This window comes from Brassica napus, chromosome C5 (genome assembly GCF_020379485.1).
Source record: "Brassica napus cultivar Da-Ae chromosome C5, Da-Ae, whole genome shotgun sequence".
Classification (NCBI taxonomy): domain Eukaryota; kingdom Viridiplantae; phylum Streptophyta; class Magnoliopsida; order Brassicales; family Brassicaceae; genus Brassica; species Brassica napus.
Genome location: NC_063448.1, coordinates 40,857,544 through 40,873,814, shown reverse-complemented (window position 1 = coordinate 40,873,814; position 16,271 = coordinate 40,857,544).

The window sequence follows — 16,271 nt, the reverse complement described above, 5'->3', positions numbered from 1 at the left end:
TAAGGGGTTTAAGAGTTCAGATAAGGATTAGGAGGCAGGAGGATCATCGGCGACGGGCTCTGGAGTCTTCTCGGTCCCAGTCCCGCTGGGAATCGATGGCTCTCCCTCGAAGGTAGGAGCAGGGAGCCCTTGGAACTCAGATTCGGAGGTCTTCACCATCTTGTATTGCTTCAGCGCACCTTCAAGATCCCAGTTGTCCGTTTGATGGTTGAGCCACTCCTTCATTAGCTCCCAACGAGCCACCACTAAGGCGCCGTTCACCGCCATAGCCTTCTCAGCATCAAAGGTCTCCGCGGTGCATCTCAAGTCGCATACCTCCTCCTCTCTCTGCTCCAACCGCTCCCTCAGGGACACGTTCTCCGCTGCAGCCAGTGCCCCTGCTTCATCTTGGTTCCTCACCTTAAGCTTCAAGGCTTTGATCTCCTTCTCCTTGGCAAGGACGTTGTTCTTCTCTTCACGTAGCTGGAATGTCAACTCAGCCAGGTCAGCTTTGAGCGACGCATGTTCGTCCATCCTGTCACCAAGATGGAACAGCTGAGACATCGCCTGCGAAAATAAATCGATTGTTAGCAAACAAGATACCAGAAGAAATTAAAAGGAGGACAGCGCATTACCTGAAGGAGATCACCCTGGATGACTTTGATGGAAGCCAAAGAATCCCCCTCTGGAAAAATCACCGGAGTCAAAGGGAACACCTTAGTGTTGAGGTTGGCCAAAACAGTGGCTGGATCGTTTGACGACGTTGGAGAAACCCTCGGGGTAGATCCTGAAGCCCGAGACTTCTTTTTAGAAGAGGAAGCTAGAGCAGTCGCAGCCTGACGCTTGTTGATCTTGATGAACTGGACCTCATCGTCATTCTCACTAGGGGCAGCCTTCTTGGGTGCTGCTTTCTTCGCCGACATAACCTCCAAAGCCCTCTTATACTCGGCCAACGCCTCTTCACCTTTGGATCCCGACATATTACCTGAAGCACGGCACTAATACATCTCAGCTAATTGTTCGTAATAAACAAAAAGTGAGATCAGAGCTTATCCCAGATGCTGCAACGCTCCAAAGTTTCTTTGCTCACAAGAAAAGGGACCTGGTGGCGCTCGATGGGGAGTTCCAGTACCTGCTTGATCGTCTTCTCTCCCAAAAATGGATCCACGCTAGGAATATCTGCAAAAGGAAACAAGAAACGTTAGTCTTGTGATATAATTATCACCTTCATGACTCTTATTACCCACCAGCTGTGCACCAGACAGGAGAGAAACCCGGGAGGTACATGAAAGCAAACTTCTCGGTCCAGTGACCATCAAAAGCCGGGACGCACTTTCTATTTTTCTTCGCAATCTCCTGAACTGGGAGCTCTCCGCCGCGAGGGTGCAGGTGATATCTCCGTTCACCACCGTTCAGTTGGGTAATAGCATATGAATATAGAACCTCGGCGACCCCGATAGTGAGACCTTCAAGATCTCCAAAGTTCTGCAAAGCTATCAAGGTCCTCCAAGAAGGGGGATTCAGCTGACCAGGAGAGATCTCCAGCGTCTCCGACACCTTCGCCACCAGCGAAGGAACTCAATCTCCAAAAGCCCGATTCGAAAAACCCTTCATACACCGGGACCTCGTCAACCTCGAAGTCCGAAACTCTGTCTATAGGACCCGGAATCCTAATAACAACGTCATCAGGAAGATGATACTTCGCTCGGCAGTTCGCAACTTGGTCCAATCCTATCGACGAAAGGGGGCCCACCGGAGGAAACTCAGCTACCTCTGCGGATTGAGGAGCAAGGTCGACGACCTCGCGGCTAAGGCTTTCAACCTCCGCGGTAAGATCTAGCGAAGAACCGGAGGAGTCCATTGATTATGAAGGACCGACGCCCGATCTCTGCTTCTTTGACCTAACCCTACCGCCTATGGAAGAAGAGTCTAGGGTAAGATCGGATTTGGATTTCATCCTAGAGGTCTAAGAGGAAAATCTAAAGGAAAGAGATCGGGAGAAAAGAGAGAGTAAGAAGGGATAATACCTGAAAATGGAGAATTGAGCTTGACCGAATGCAGACCACGGAGAGAGAATAGGAAAGTTGGAAAGCCGCTAGGCGGCAAGAAGCAGAAAGAAGGGTAGTAAACCCTAGGAAGATTCCCACGCGCCGCAAGGAGGACGCCACGCGAGGAGGCGAATTTCGAGGCCTCATCACGACCGTTCCCTTTCTTTTTCGTCATAAACGCGGACCAAAAGATTCTAAGGAACCCCGAACACTATCGAGAATCTCCCCGTTTGCGCCAGCATTAAGGCATGTTCCTACGCCAGTTCCTCTTCAGACAACATCAGAGCTCTAGGCTCCATCGTCTCCAAGACAACATCAGAGCTCCAGGCTCCATCGTCATCAAGACATCATTAGAAGCCCAGAGCTCCCCGTCCTAGACGAGAATCAGCGGTCCAAATAGCACCAGACCCCGGTCTGACGTAGGGGAAACTGATCATTCCCCGGGTTCAGAGTACGGTTCCGACCTGAGTAGAACCCGGGATCGCGGGATTACTGGAGCGATGTCCTGCCTAAGGGAAGTCTGCTGAGAATGAGCAACTCCGGTTGACTTGAGTGCACAGGTTATTCCCCGAGTTCGATGACGAAATCGAGCAATAAGGGGCAAACTGTTGGAGAAAAATACTCAGGTATTGAATTTCTCCATACCCCAGGCAGGACACCAGCCTCTGGATCCCCGCTGGCAGGAACCCCGGTTCTCAGAATCCCCGCTAGAAGGAACCCCAGTTCCCCGCTATGGAGTTTTCCGGGTTCGGTCTCAGAATCGCTCCCCTTCCTCCGGGAAATGCAAAACTTCCGATAAGGAGAACCTTCCATATTTCTGAATATGGAAGAGTTTAACCTACTCCAACCGACTAAGGTCCGCCTTAGGAAGACTATATAAGGGGAACCTAAACCCTAAAGCAAGGGATCGACACTTCGAGACTTAAAAATTAGAGCTAGGCGGCTAGAACTAGGGTTCTTACTCAAAACTGTTGTAGTTCCAGCTCTTTGATCTAATAAAATGTCTCCTTCTACTTTCTTACTTGCAAATCAATACAAATACTAGCCTTGTCCATCGTTCCGTAGTACGCACAAAGATCCTACACAAAAATCTCCTAACAGATACTCCCAAGGTAAACTCTATACCTTTATTATTTATATGAATGAGATGAGATCTGTAGATGGTTTTGTCAAACATGATTAGTTAAGTTGCTGGATGAATGCTATTAGTTGCTAAACTAGGATATTGCATAAAAAGTACTTCTAAGTTAAGATTGGTTTGATGTGGTTTTGCAATATTGTTGAGGTGATGGTAGTAAGTTCTTAAATTGTGTGAGTCCCTGCTGTTTTCAAACTGCTTCCAGAGAGACTGCTCGTTGTTTTGCTTAAGGACAAGCAAAAGAGTAAGCCTGGGGGTGTTGATATACCATGGATTTTACTCACTTTTAGCCATGGTATATAGGTGTTTTTAAATACATTATAGTTGTTTTGGAGTCTTTTTATTATGTTTTCAGGTTTTGGGTGATTTGGAGGAAAGTGGTGATTTTGGTGCTTTTAGAGTTAAAATGATAAAGACCCGTAGCTGACCATCAAACAGCCCAGCGGTCGATGATTGAAGACGATAACCGATCAACACACACTCTGTGTTGTCGATCGACAGCGAAGCGCGCAAGACCAGATTTGGTTCCAGCCGACTTTAAGCTCAAGTCCCACAAGAATTATCAGATTACCCCTGAAGAGTTTTAACCTAATATTTATGTGCTCTGCCATTGTTCTAGGAAACACACGCTTTCTACACTTTCATACAGCAAAAAAATACTTAGAGTCTTAGGTTTGGAGATAAGATCCAAGAACTCTTTCAGAGATTTGTGATTGGAACTCCAAGTTTTTATACTCTATTCTATTTATGTAGTTCTCTTATTTCTTTGTTATGAATTGCTTAACCATGTCCAAGTAGTTCTCTTTGTTAGATTTAGGGTTCAGATATTCATGAGAGATTAGCCCAAAATATAGAACTGCAAAGTGTTAGGATATCAATCAATTAAACTGTTCTTAATGTCTGTTGTAGATCATAAAATCAACACTAAGAATTTGATAGTGATTGGGAGTTTAATCAGGAGAAGATAAATGATGTAGGCAATGATATCTTTAGAACACAACGATATAATCAGTTTCCGGTAGGAAAAAATGGACTTTTATTGATGAATGAGATCGAATACAATGAGCAAAACGAGATCGAGTGTTACAATCAGATCTTTCAAAGAAAATATGTAAAGGTCGATGAAAACAAGGTCGAAGTATGGGTGTAGCTTTCTCAAAGGTTTTCGACGTGTCCTCCTTCATGTTTGTTCCTCTTTCTTTATAATGGGTCGACACCGTAATCTTCGTAACCTCTCCGCGATCTCCGGGAACTCGGGGGTCTCCGTCTCGAGCTCGAATACTTGCTATGGGCTTCTGTTCTTACGGCCTACGTTCTTGATCATGGCCCATTAATGTATTGACCGAAATTGGGTCCAACATTTGTCCCCCAGCCCTTTTGGTTTATTGGGAAACCGAAAGGGTGAAAACTGACGTTGCCCGGCGGCGTCGTAATTCTCGGGAAGTGGGACGTCATGCGTATCGACACGATTTGACTTGTCGGCCATTTTCAAATCGTGTGGTTGAGATTGATAGTTCGTGGCCAGTTAATTTTAAGTGCTTCGGGAACCGTTTTCTTTTTATGTATATATATTACTCTCTCTGTTCCTAAAAGATCCACATTCTAGTTTTTTCACACATTTTAATAAAACACATTAAATTTGCATAATTATTTTGTGTTTATCTTCTTTCCACAATTTTAAGCCAATAAAAAATCAATTAGTGCAATTAAAATTTTTGAAGTTTGCAATTAGTTAATAAAACATGCATTGAAAATGTAAAAAATGAATCTTTTAGAAACAAATTTTTTTTATAGAATATGTATCTTTAAGGAACGGAGGGAGTATATTTTACCGAATGGGTCATCTTCTTCAGCGTTACGTTTCTACTTTCTCTTTCATCGTCTTCTTCTTGGTACTTTTTCTGTTTCAGTACTATGGCATCTGAGAAGTTCGGTCCTCATCTCCTGACGATCATCGAGGCGAAACATATCAAGAATCTATACGAACTCTGGGGAATCGATTATGCAATCGAGATCGAAGCGCCCGAAGGCGGCGAAACTCCGGAGTATGTAAGGCCGGGGTATTGTGGGGCCTACACGCCGCATTTCCAAGACGGAGGTTTGTCATTTCCTCTTCCTCGCTTCCTTCTTGAGGCGCTTTCGGAGCTTGGGATGGCTTTTGCCTAGATGGCACCTAATTTCCGGCGCTATTTCTTGGCTTCGTGGATCCGAGCTAAGGAGGAAGGCCTCTGGTTTGGGCTCGAGGTATTGAAGCAACTGTTTTCTATTAAGAGGAACAATGGCTTTCCTGGAACAATGATTCTTGCTCCTCGGCCCAGCCGTTCTATCATAGACGGCATTCCTAACAGTGATGATCGGTGGAGGGAGAAATTTTCCGTTTTTAAGATTAATTCGGTGTCGGTCGGTGACTTCGATTTCGAAAGGATCCCTAGGGAGTGGTCCGACGAGATTGGTAGGTTTTCAAAGTTTTTTTTTGTTCTCTTTCTGGAAGAGAGTTTTAATCTTCGATTTCTTTCGGCGTTCTATAACTTTTCTCCACTTATTTGTAGAACCCTTTGGTCCAGCGCCTATGACTCCCGAGCTTCTCGGGCTAATCGCCACTCTGCGGCGGGGTAGTCCTCGATGGCTCGCATTTACTATAGATCGGATTCGAGCTGCTTACGCTCTTCCACCAGGTGAAAACCGTGCCACTCCTGTCGGTCCGGTAGTACTTGTTTGACCGGGAAAAGGTCGTCGCAACAAGAGTAAGATGATCCTTCTTCTTCTTCCCATTCCTTTTTGAAAGGTTCGAATGTCTACGCGTCGCTCAATTCCCCAAATATGTTTCGTTCAGGGTCGAAGGAGAAGGATGTGCTACCCAATCGTCCTGACGAGTCTTCCGATGTCGGATCGTTGGAACGAGCTCAGAAAACCCGACGTGGTCCGACCCTTAGGTCGAGATCGCAGGCTCAATCTCCTGGTCATTTGGCTAGGCGGGTGTCGATCGCTGTTCCCGTGGGTGGGGCTCGAAGGGCTCCGAACGTTTCGACCAGTTCTGTCGGTGATCGAGCTCTTGACGACTACGTTGATTCGTCGACTCACCGACGACGACGTTGAATCGTCGACTCACCAACGCCGACGTCGAGCTCTGGAAGAGGTCAATACTGTGAGTTCGAATTCCCCGAGCTCGGGGCTTCCTCCACCGTTGCAAGCTTCTGGCGAAGGTACTTCTCGGGTCGACCCGAGCGCTCGTCTTCCGGACGTGCAGGAGGCCTCTTCGTGGGGATTTTCGTATGACAGCAAGGTACCAATCCTCGGGAACCCCGAAAATCTTGCTCTGATTTGGCGGAAGATCAGGGCGAAGGGATGCGAGCTTCCTCCTCTGGATGACATGCGTGAGCGTGATGCTTACGTGCGGATGGCGGTCGCGAATGCTAAGGTAACCTATCTCGCGATTGTTTATGATGCTCTGTCGGGTTAACTGATGATTGCCCAAGCTCTGTTGTTGCTTTTGCTTAGGCTATGGAGGCGAGTAACGAATACACCGCGTTGATGGAGAAGCGTTTGGCTGACTTTCCGAGCAAATAGGAGGTCGGAGGTCAGCCTCTCACAATTGAACAGCTCCGAGGTGAGTTGGAGACCGTTCGAGTAACAGAGAAGCAACGTGAGGTCGAAGTTGAGGGATTGAAGGGGAAGTTGGCTGCTATCGAGGCGGAGAAGGTTGCTCTCCAAACTGATATTGACTTGATGAAGAAGAAGCATAGGCGGGAGATTGATGGTTGCAAGGCGGCGGCTCTCAGGGAACACATTCTTGCTCGTCGTTCTCTTGCCCGGGAGTATGACGCGGTTCTTGCCGTGGTGAAGGATAAGCTCCGGAAGAAGAAGGAGGAGACCGGCTGCAGAAAGTCGCTTGCAGGAGGTGCGAGCTCGTATTGAGGTTTTGACCGAGTACATCGAAGATGGTTTCAGGCTCGAGGAGGAGTTGGAACGTCTTAAAGACCGGGAGATCTCGCTCGATCTTGATTATGGTGTTGTTTCGGTGTCGGATCCTTCCCTTAGTCGCCTCTATCTTCCTGAGGTTTCTGGTGATTCTGTTGATCAAGAATGACGCGAAAGTTAACCCGCTTGCTTTGGAGTTTGCATTTTTTGTTGTGTTTTTATTTTGGTTTGTTGGAGAAACATAAATACGTCTTCAAAATGGATTATCGGGTTAATACATTTCCTAATCGAATGTTATGTTCAACTTTAGCTTCATTGAGCTTGTTTGCTTTAACATTTAGAAGGTGTGGAACAGAGATTGATCAGGAATATTTTTAGTGGGCCTTTATAAGGCCTGATGGCACAATCTATTGGGTGGGTTGCGCTAGTAGTTCATGACTTCTGATAGTAGTTTGTGACTTCTGAGTAATAGAAAAAAAAGCAAAGTTTGTTTTGTTGTTTGGGCTGCGCTCGGTGTAGAGCTGCCTACGTACCCTCTTCGAGGGATCAAGCCTATTCGTAGTTCTGTTGCATTTTACTGAGCTATTGTTGCCGGTAGCCTCCCAGCTCGAAGCTTGATTGATTTGGTCGAGGTTCGGGTTTGTGCTTATTTGTAGTATTTCTTTAAGTTGTAAGCGTTCTGTTGGGGTCAAAATCGATCACGAGGGAATCAATGTCTGAAAGTCCGTAAAAATCAGCATGAACATTTTTACAAAAAGTAATATTCGTAAAGAAATCTTTACGAAGAGCCTTGCGGTGAAATCTTGTTCTAATCTTAATCGAACCACTAAATACCGATTGTCCGAAGGCAACAGACACGTGTCCAAATCGGCCATGGACAAGCTCAAGTATGGCCATCGGACCACGCACAAGCCAAGCTCGGTTGCTACGTAGCGACCGAGCACGTACACACGGCTCGGTCGCTACGTAGCGACCGAACTTTCCCAAAACGTTGATACGACACGAATCCATGCATTCTCGTCTACTCTTTAATGCTATCTCCCGTAGTATATGGCTAAACCATTCTTTGTTTCTCATCACTCGAAGTCATCAGTCAAACTTTATGATAAAAACCGCGGGAAGTTTTTTTTTATCGAAGAAACCGTAATAAACGTTTCGAGTCAAAGACGGCCCAAAGAGACCTAAAACGCAACTCGAATCCCACTTACGATTTCTTACCTGAAAACCCATAAGCCTTATGACAGTTTATGCTTGGTTCGTAAGGCAGGATAAATGTCAAGTTTCCACGGATAAATGTGGAGTTTCCGAAGATAATTATGAAGATCGGAAAAATTGGAATATCTCAATTTTTGAGCTATGACGGCTTAAGGGTAGAAGGGGAAAGGTGCAAACCGACCTAGGAGCAAGTATATAAGGAGTCCTAGGTGAGAGGCAAAGGGGATTCGAGACACAGCAAACTCTCGGCACTTAGAAACTTTGAGGCATTATTCTCAACATGCTCTGTTTCTATGACTGGCACACGATTACCAGACGAATTCCACAAGCAGTTCGATCTCTTGGTTCACTCTTGAACTATGTTCGGCTTGATCCTCGAAGGGGTAAGTAGGCAGCCTTTCATAAGGTTCAGTCTGAAATCAATCAAAACCGTTTTCATATTTTTTTCGTCTTCTGTTATCGAGCTGTGACTCAACAAGGTTTAAGGTTTTTGGTTGCTAGAACTAGGTAATTCGCTGACAACTCTTGCGGCCGAAGCTTTTATAATCTCTTGTAATGATCGCAACGCTCTTACGTGGATTCGAAATAAGATCTACCTTTTCTATAAATTCGTTTTGTTATCTTTTCATTTTTTTCGTATTTATTTGGTCACTTGTCGTTGGCTCCCACAGAGAATCCAGGACCTCAGGGAAAGTTAGGGTTTCCTGACTTTCCTCCGATTACGGAAATCGATGGTGTGAATTTCGGTTCCCACAGTTTGGCGCTAGAAGGAGGGGGGGTACGGATTACTCTAACTCATAGCCGCAAAACGCTTGATCAAAACAATGTCTGGAAATACCAAAGACAAAATCGCAGTTCACAACAACGCTGGTAAGACAACTCCAGCTGCCACTGCGCCTATGGCCAACGCTTACACAAACGCCACAGTTCTTGAGAAAATCGAAAACCTTGCCGCGACTTACGCACTGCGCCTATGGGTAGCGATAAATCTTATCAAACCCCGTAAGTTTGGCTCATTACCAAACTAAAGAAATCTCAACATGTAAGGGTTTTACCAAAACACATTTTCCGAAAACTTTTCGGAAAAGTAAAACTTCCTCTCCCCAAACCCGTAGAAAAACCCTAGGTTAATCGCGGAAAAACGAAGCACAGTAAATCGGGTAACTCGCCACTGTACTTCTTCCGACTATCTTGCGGAAAAACCCCAGGTCAGTCGCGGGAAAAAGGAAGCACAGCAAATCTGGTACATAACTCGCCGCTGTACTTCTTCCGAATATCTTTCGGAAAAACCCTAGATTTATCGTATAAAAAGGAGAAGGGCAGCAAATCGGTTATAAAACCCCCACTGCTGTACTTCTTCCAAATAACTTTCAGAGAAACAAAGTTAATTTCTATAGAATGACTCGAAACCTAAAACGGCTGAAGAAGACAAAATAAAGCAAAACGGGAGATCGTATCCCCACCGCTAAAACGTTTTCTAAAGCCTAAGGTTTCGTAAGAATTCAAGTATCACTTCCATAGTAACAAATTCCGCGAGTTGTTGATGTTTGTCACCTAAATCTTACTTCGGAAAAAACTAGAAACTTCCACGGATCAATCACGGATATGAGAAAAACTTCTGATTAAGTTTGGTTGCAATAATTAACCTCGTCACGGTTCTCGTACAACCAAAACTTGAAAAATTCTTTACAAAACAACTTTCAAAAAATTAAAATCGAAAACATTTTGCAGAATGACTTTGGTAAAATTAAACTCGATATCATTTTTCGAAAAAAATTTCGTAAAACTAAAGTTGGCAACATTTGACAACCTTCGAAAATCTAACAATAATCGTAGAAAAAGAATCTCAGATAAGGAAAGCGATGGAGCGAAATCCGAGAATCAAAATTCGCCCATTCGCCTCTCTCCACGATCTTACCATCCTTCCTCTCGCGCCTCGATCTGTCGCCAAAATCTCATCACCTGGCAAGTCTTCCTGATCATCCTTGGCCCCTCTTGATCGTCCCTGGCTATTCCTAAACGTTAAAAATGTTTTCGACGATATGCTCATTCATTTTCGTAAATCCAATGATACTAAGGTTGAAACATGGATCACGAAAACCGCAAATATTGGCAGCAGCCTAAACGCGGCCAGGAAAGCAGAGAAGTCCAGGGAGAATCTATATTCTTGCTATTCGAAATGGGCAGACAGACACGAAAAGAGTAAGGACAAATGAGCAAGCAAAATGGAGAAAGGGTAACCCGAATCTTCGAGAGAACTAAGGTATTTCCGACTTGAAATCAGGCTTGGAACTTTCGTAGGAAATTACTAAGAAATAAAATCGCCTTTGAGACTGCCGTAGAACTTTAATTAGGGAACTTAAAACCTAGGTGGATAGTCTACCGAACTAGGTCTTAGGCGATTTTTCATGTCCTGGTATATTGTTCCATGACAGTTCAGCCAGAGTTTGCAAACTGATCTAAATTCTCTGAAAATCGAGAAACGATCGCCACGCATATCCAGCACGCTTCCTAAAGAGAGAAAAAACTAGAGACACGAACGTCGTCTTAAAGCCGATTCGTTTCTAGCAATTTTCTTAAGACCGACATATTCCAAGTCGTCAACCTGGAAACAACCAAATCACAGTCCCAGCATCGTCTGTAAATCGTCCCGGATTATTGATCATTCCAAACCTCGGAAGAAGAAACGTACACAACTCTTCAAAGTATCGGTTCAACCGTTTTCTTTCGTAAAAAAAAAGGGGGAGCAGGTACATATACTATACTCGTATACTCTCAAACTTCAAAAACTTTTGCAAATCGTCAAGAAAACGCTTTCGTCAAAGCAAATCGTCCCAAGTAGGCAAACGACAATCTAAAATTTGTCTAAACGCTAGCAACATATCCAGACGATCATGAACATAATCTCAAAGACTATACTTCATTTCTTGTCGCAATCATGCGTATAGAAAACCTGTACCAATATCAAACTGAAACTCGACAATTAGCCAAAGTCTTGAAGCCCTTTCCAGCTTTAATTAAAGCCATTTTCGTATAAAAATTTCTACGAGAAATCTTCAAGCATCAAAGCATTTCTTTCAGTTTCCGTTGAACCAAGTGAGTCACGGAAAAGCATCGAGAACATTTGTGGCGAAGAAAACTCGAGAATAAATGTAGCATCGAGCACATTAAAGGGAACACTTTCTTCCCGATCGTTGGCTAGATCTACCTCTGATTGACCAATTCGTTCCAGAAACGAATGTGTCATGAGAATCCTCTCAAAAAACCAATGAAAAACGTTCTGCGACTAGATCGTAGTGAAATAAACTTCGGTAACACTCCATGAGTAACTCCAAGCAACTTTCACCTAAGATCGAAATCACAGCAGAAACGTTTCTCGTAAAACCCGCGGAAACAACGCTACTTTGACATGTGTATACATATCACCAATTTACAATCTTCGTGAAACCGGTCCCCATTACTTACACGAAAAATCCTTCGTACAATCAGACCAAGTCTTACGAAGAAATTTTTGAAAGTAAACATAACTCGTTTTACGAAGAAGTATATTTTGTATAGCAAACACAAAGCTGTAACATCTGACTTTGGATGACTAATCTAAAGAGAGGTCTCTTCGCATTACGATTTATTAGATCTCGTATTTTAGCCATGCGTCTCACTGGCTTCTGCGTTTCGTTCCCCTCGGTCACATCCGAGCAGGCAATCGTCCCGCAACTGACTCCGCACTGGTTCTGTATCAAATCTCTTAGGCTACGTCTTCCTCAGACAAAAAGAATCAATTTCCATAAGACTATAGGTAACATTATACGAAACATTCATCGTATAACTGAAACCTAAAGCATAGAATCATTTTCTACGACTATCAGCCATCTTAACATGGATAACTCTGGCAAACTTGGCCTATCAATCTCGACAAGCACTCTTTGGCCCTCGGTCAATTACGCCTTCCAGTAAAGGCCCAAACCAGAATTTGCCATCCCTTTTAAGGACGATCGTAAACTAACATGACCTTAAATGTTAAAGTACCATGGTCTAATCCTAGACCTACAACATCCTTGGCTATCTTAGTGAACACATCCTTCACGCCAAGCCAAACTATTTGAGAAACCATCGCTCCATCACTTAACGACTAAACGACAATCTACGATTTGTCTAAACACGTCGTGAGACTATTAAGAGAATAATTATCGTATAACCCACGGTCGGAAATCATATGATAAATTCTTCGTAACGAAACTCAGTTCTAACAACCAAACGGTTAACGGAAAACCAAAACTTGTTGACAATCGACCGAGTTCGATACATTCCACAATTCACTTTAAGCCTGCTATGTTTTACCCATAATACGCGGCATGTAAGGAAAAATTTGTAACAAAGATTCTAGAGCTATATGAAACATCCTCAAAAATGCACGAAATAGATCTCGGAAGGTCAACACTTCACAAAGCACTATGAAGGAAAACGCTTCTTCCCATTGACAAATTTACGCAACCCCTCAGTCCTAATTCCTCGATCGCAAATCAAATTATTAGCATCCAAACAGGAACAACAATTTTGGCTGCCAACATCCGTAGACAGACCAAAATGTTTCTCAAACGCAGGGTTAAGACTAAACTCTTGCAATATCGCGAAACATCTACAAGCCCGCGAACATTTCAAGCACGAAACGCGGCATACGAAAGAAAAAATCAATCTTCAGCATTGCGAGACGTCGCAGACGCCTGAAGAACCATTTTTCGACAAAATTACCTTCCTCGATAAAGGTAACTTCTTGGAAGACCAAACAGTCATACATATTAACATCTTCTCAAACACGTATTCTTCGCGAAGACTCAAAAACGGTAATATCTACAGATAATTTTGTTGCTGATCACAACAAACTCTTAATGTCCTAAACAGACTTAGCCATCTCGTAGAGATAGCTCTCGTACACCCGACACAAGGGTAATAGCGCTATATAAAAAAATCCGAAATTTTGGTCAGCACTTTCGGGAGACTTAAAAATTGTCCTCGAAGAGATGCTTGATTCCTACCATACAAGTCACATAAGCCGAGAACATATCGCGGACTTTAAAGCGGGGTGGAATCAGGTCGAAAATGATACGGGACACGTAAGTCGAGGTAGTCATCGCACCCCCTAGAGCCGTGATTAGACCTAGGTCTTGCCCTAAACTCAGCGCACTTGTCTCTAACATCTCTAGGCATAGTATCAAACACCCTGATACGAGATCCCAAAATTTGTCTCTTGGCCAATATTCGAGCGTCTTCAGAAATCCCGCAAGTTTACACACTGCGAAAAACTCTCCAAACAGATCACGGATATAGCAGTTCACACAGAGTTAGATTACGAGATGACAACTCGTAGTCTTCCCTCTACACCCATATAAAATGCCATCGGCAGCAACACGCCAGATAACATCTACATATAAACTAGACCGTAAAGGTCTCGCTAGAAAACTAGTCATAAGAATCTTAACTCCAAGACGAACTACGAAAGGCTTGATCCCTTCAACAAGGGTACGTAGGCAGCCGTCATAAGGTGCAGCCCCAATCTTATCGCGTTCCACTTTTAGAAGAGCGAGAAGACCACTTACCACGGACCTTTTCAACCATTAATTCCGCCTAACTCACCTAACTTGCCTAACTTGCCAAGCCACTCGCTAGAACCTCACGCTAGAAGCTCATGGTTCTAACGAGCTGGGGGGCTAACTGTTAGGGTCAAAATCGGTCAAGACGGAATCAATGTCTGAAGGTTCGTAAAAATTAGCATGAACATTTTTTACAAAAAGTAATCTTCGTAAAGAAATCTTTACGAAGAGCCTTGCGGTGAAATCTTGTTCTAATCTCAATCGAACCACTAAATACCGATTGTCCGAAGGCAATGGACATGTGTCCAAATCGGCCACAGACAAGCTCAAGTATGGCCATCGGACCACGCACAAGCCAAGCTCGGTCGCTACATAACGACCGAGCACGCACACGGCTCGGTCGATAGAACACGAATCCATGCATTCTCGTCTACTCTTTAATGCTATCTCCCGTAGGCCATGGCTAAACCATTCTTTGTTTCTCATCACTCGAAGTCATCATTCAAACTTTATGATAAAAACCGCGGGAAGTTTGTTTTTATCGAAGAAACCGTAATAAAAGTTTCTAGTCAAAGACGGCCCAAAGAGACCTCATACAATTTCGTAACTGAAAACCCATAAGCCTTATGACGGTTTATGCTTGGTTCGTAAGGCAAGATAAATGTCAAGTTTCCGCGGATAAATGTGGAGTTTCCGAAGATCATTACGAAGATCAGGAAAATTGGAGTATCTCTATTTTTGAGCTATGACGGCTTAAGGGTAGAAGGGTAAAGGTGCAAACCGACCTAGGAGCAAGTATATAAAGAGTCCTAGGTGAGAGGCAAAGGGGATTCGAGACACAACGAACTCTCGGCACTTAGAAACTTTGAGGCATTATTCTCAACATGTTCTGTTTCTATGACTGGCACCCGATTACCAGACGAACGCCACAAGCAGTTCGATCTCTTGGTTCACTCTTGAACTACGCTCGGCTTGATCCTCGAAAGGGGTAAGTAGGCAGCCTTTCATAAGGTTCAGTCCGAAATCAATCAAAACTGTTTTCATATCTTTTTCGTCTTCTGTTATCGAGCTGCGACTCAGCTAGTTTAATGTTTTAGGTTGCTATAACTAGGTAATTCGCTGACAGATCTTGCGGCCATAGCTTTTATAATCTCTTGTAATGATCGCAACGCTCTTACGCGGATTCGAAATAAGATCTACCTTTTCTATAAATTCGTTTTGTTATCGTTTCATATTTTCCGCATTTATTTGGTCACTTGTAGTTGGCTCCCGCAGAGAATCCGGGACCTCAGGGAAAGTTAGGGTTTCCTTAATTTCCTCCGATTACGGAAATCGACGGTGTGAATTTTGGTTCCCACACGTTCCAAGGTCTCATCTCGGGGAGTCCGGTTTTGACTTTCTCTAGTTCGTAGACGCCGGTACAGATTTCTTTGGCTACTTTGTATGGGTCTTCCCATCTTGTGCCCAATTTTCCTGCTCCCGGTTCCTTCATTCTGTCGAATACCTTCCGAAGGACTAGGTCACCTACAGAAAAGGCGCGGTTTCTTACGTTGGAGTCGTAATAGCATGCTGCGGCTTGTTGGTTATTTTGTACACGTATTGCCGCTTTTTCTCGTCGTTCCTCTATCATGTTTAATTGGTGAATCAATAGTTCTTCGTTGAGTTCGACGTCTTCTGTACATATTTCTCGTCTCTGACTCGGGACCTCAATTTCGGCTGGGATTACGGCTTCGACTCCGTAAGATAGCGAGAATGGTGTTTCTTGGGTTGCAGTGTGTGGGGTTGTTCGGCAGGCCCACAGGACGTCATGCAGTTCTTCGCCCCACCTCTCTTTCTTGAGGCCGAGCCTTTTCTTGAGATTGTTCATTATAGTTTTATTTGCGGCTTCGGCGTGACCATTGCACTTTGTATATCGGGAGCTCGCGGCCTTAATCTTGATTTTCCACTTCACGCAAAACTCGTTAAATACCTTTGATATGAATTGTGGTCCGTTGTCCATTACTATTTTGTACGATAAGCCATGTCGACATATGACGTTTTTCCAGATGAAGCTGGTTACCATCGTGGAGGTGATGTTGGAGAATGTTTTGGCCTCGATCCATTTGGTAAAATATTCGGTTAACACCAGGAGGAATCGTAATTGGGCTTGCCCAGAAGGTACTAGCGGGCCTACTATATCCATGGACCATTTCATAAAATGGTATGGTGAAGATATCGTAGACAATTTTTGAGTTGGTTGGTGTATCATTGGTGTGTGCCTTTGGCATTTGTCGCATTTTAATGCGAATTGCTCGCTGTCATCGGCGATCGTCGGCCAGAAGTAGCCTAGTTTCTTTATCCTGATTGCTAGGGATCGCCCGCCAGAGTGGCTTCCGCATGATCCCC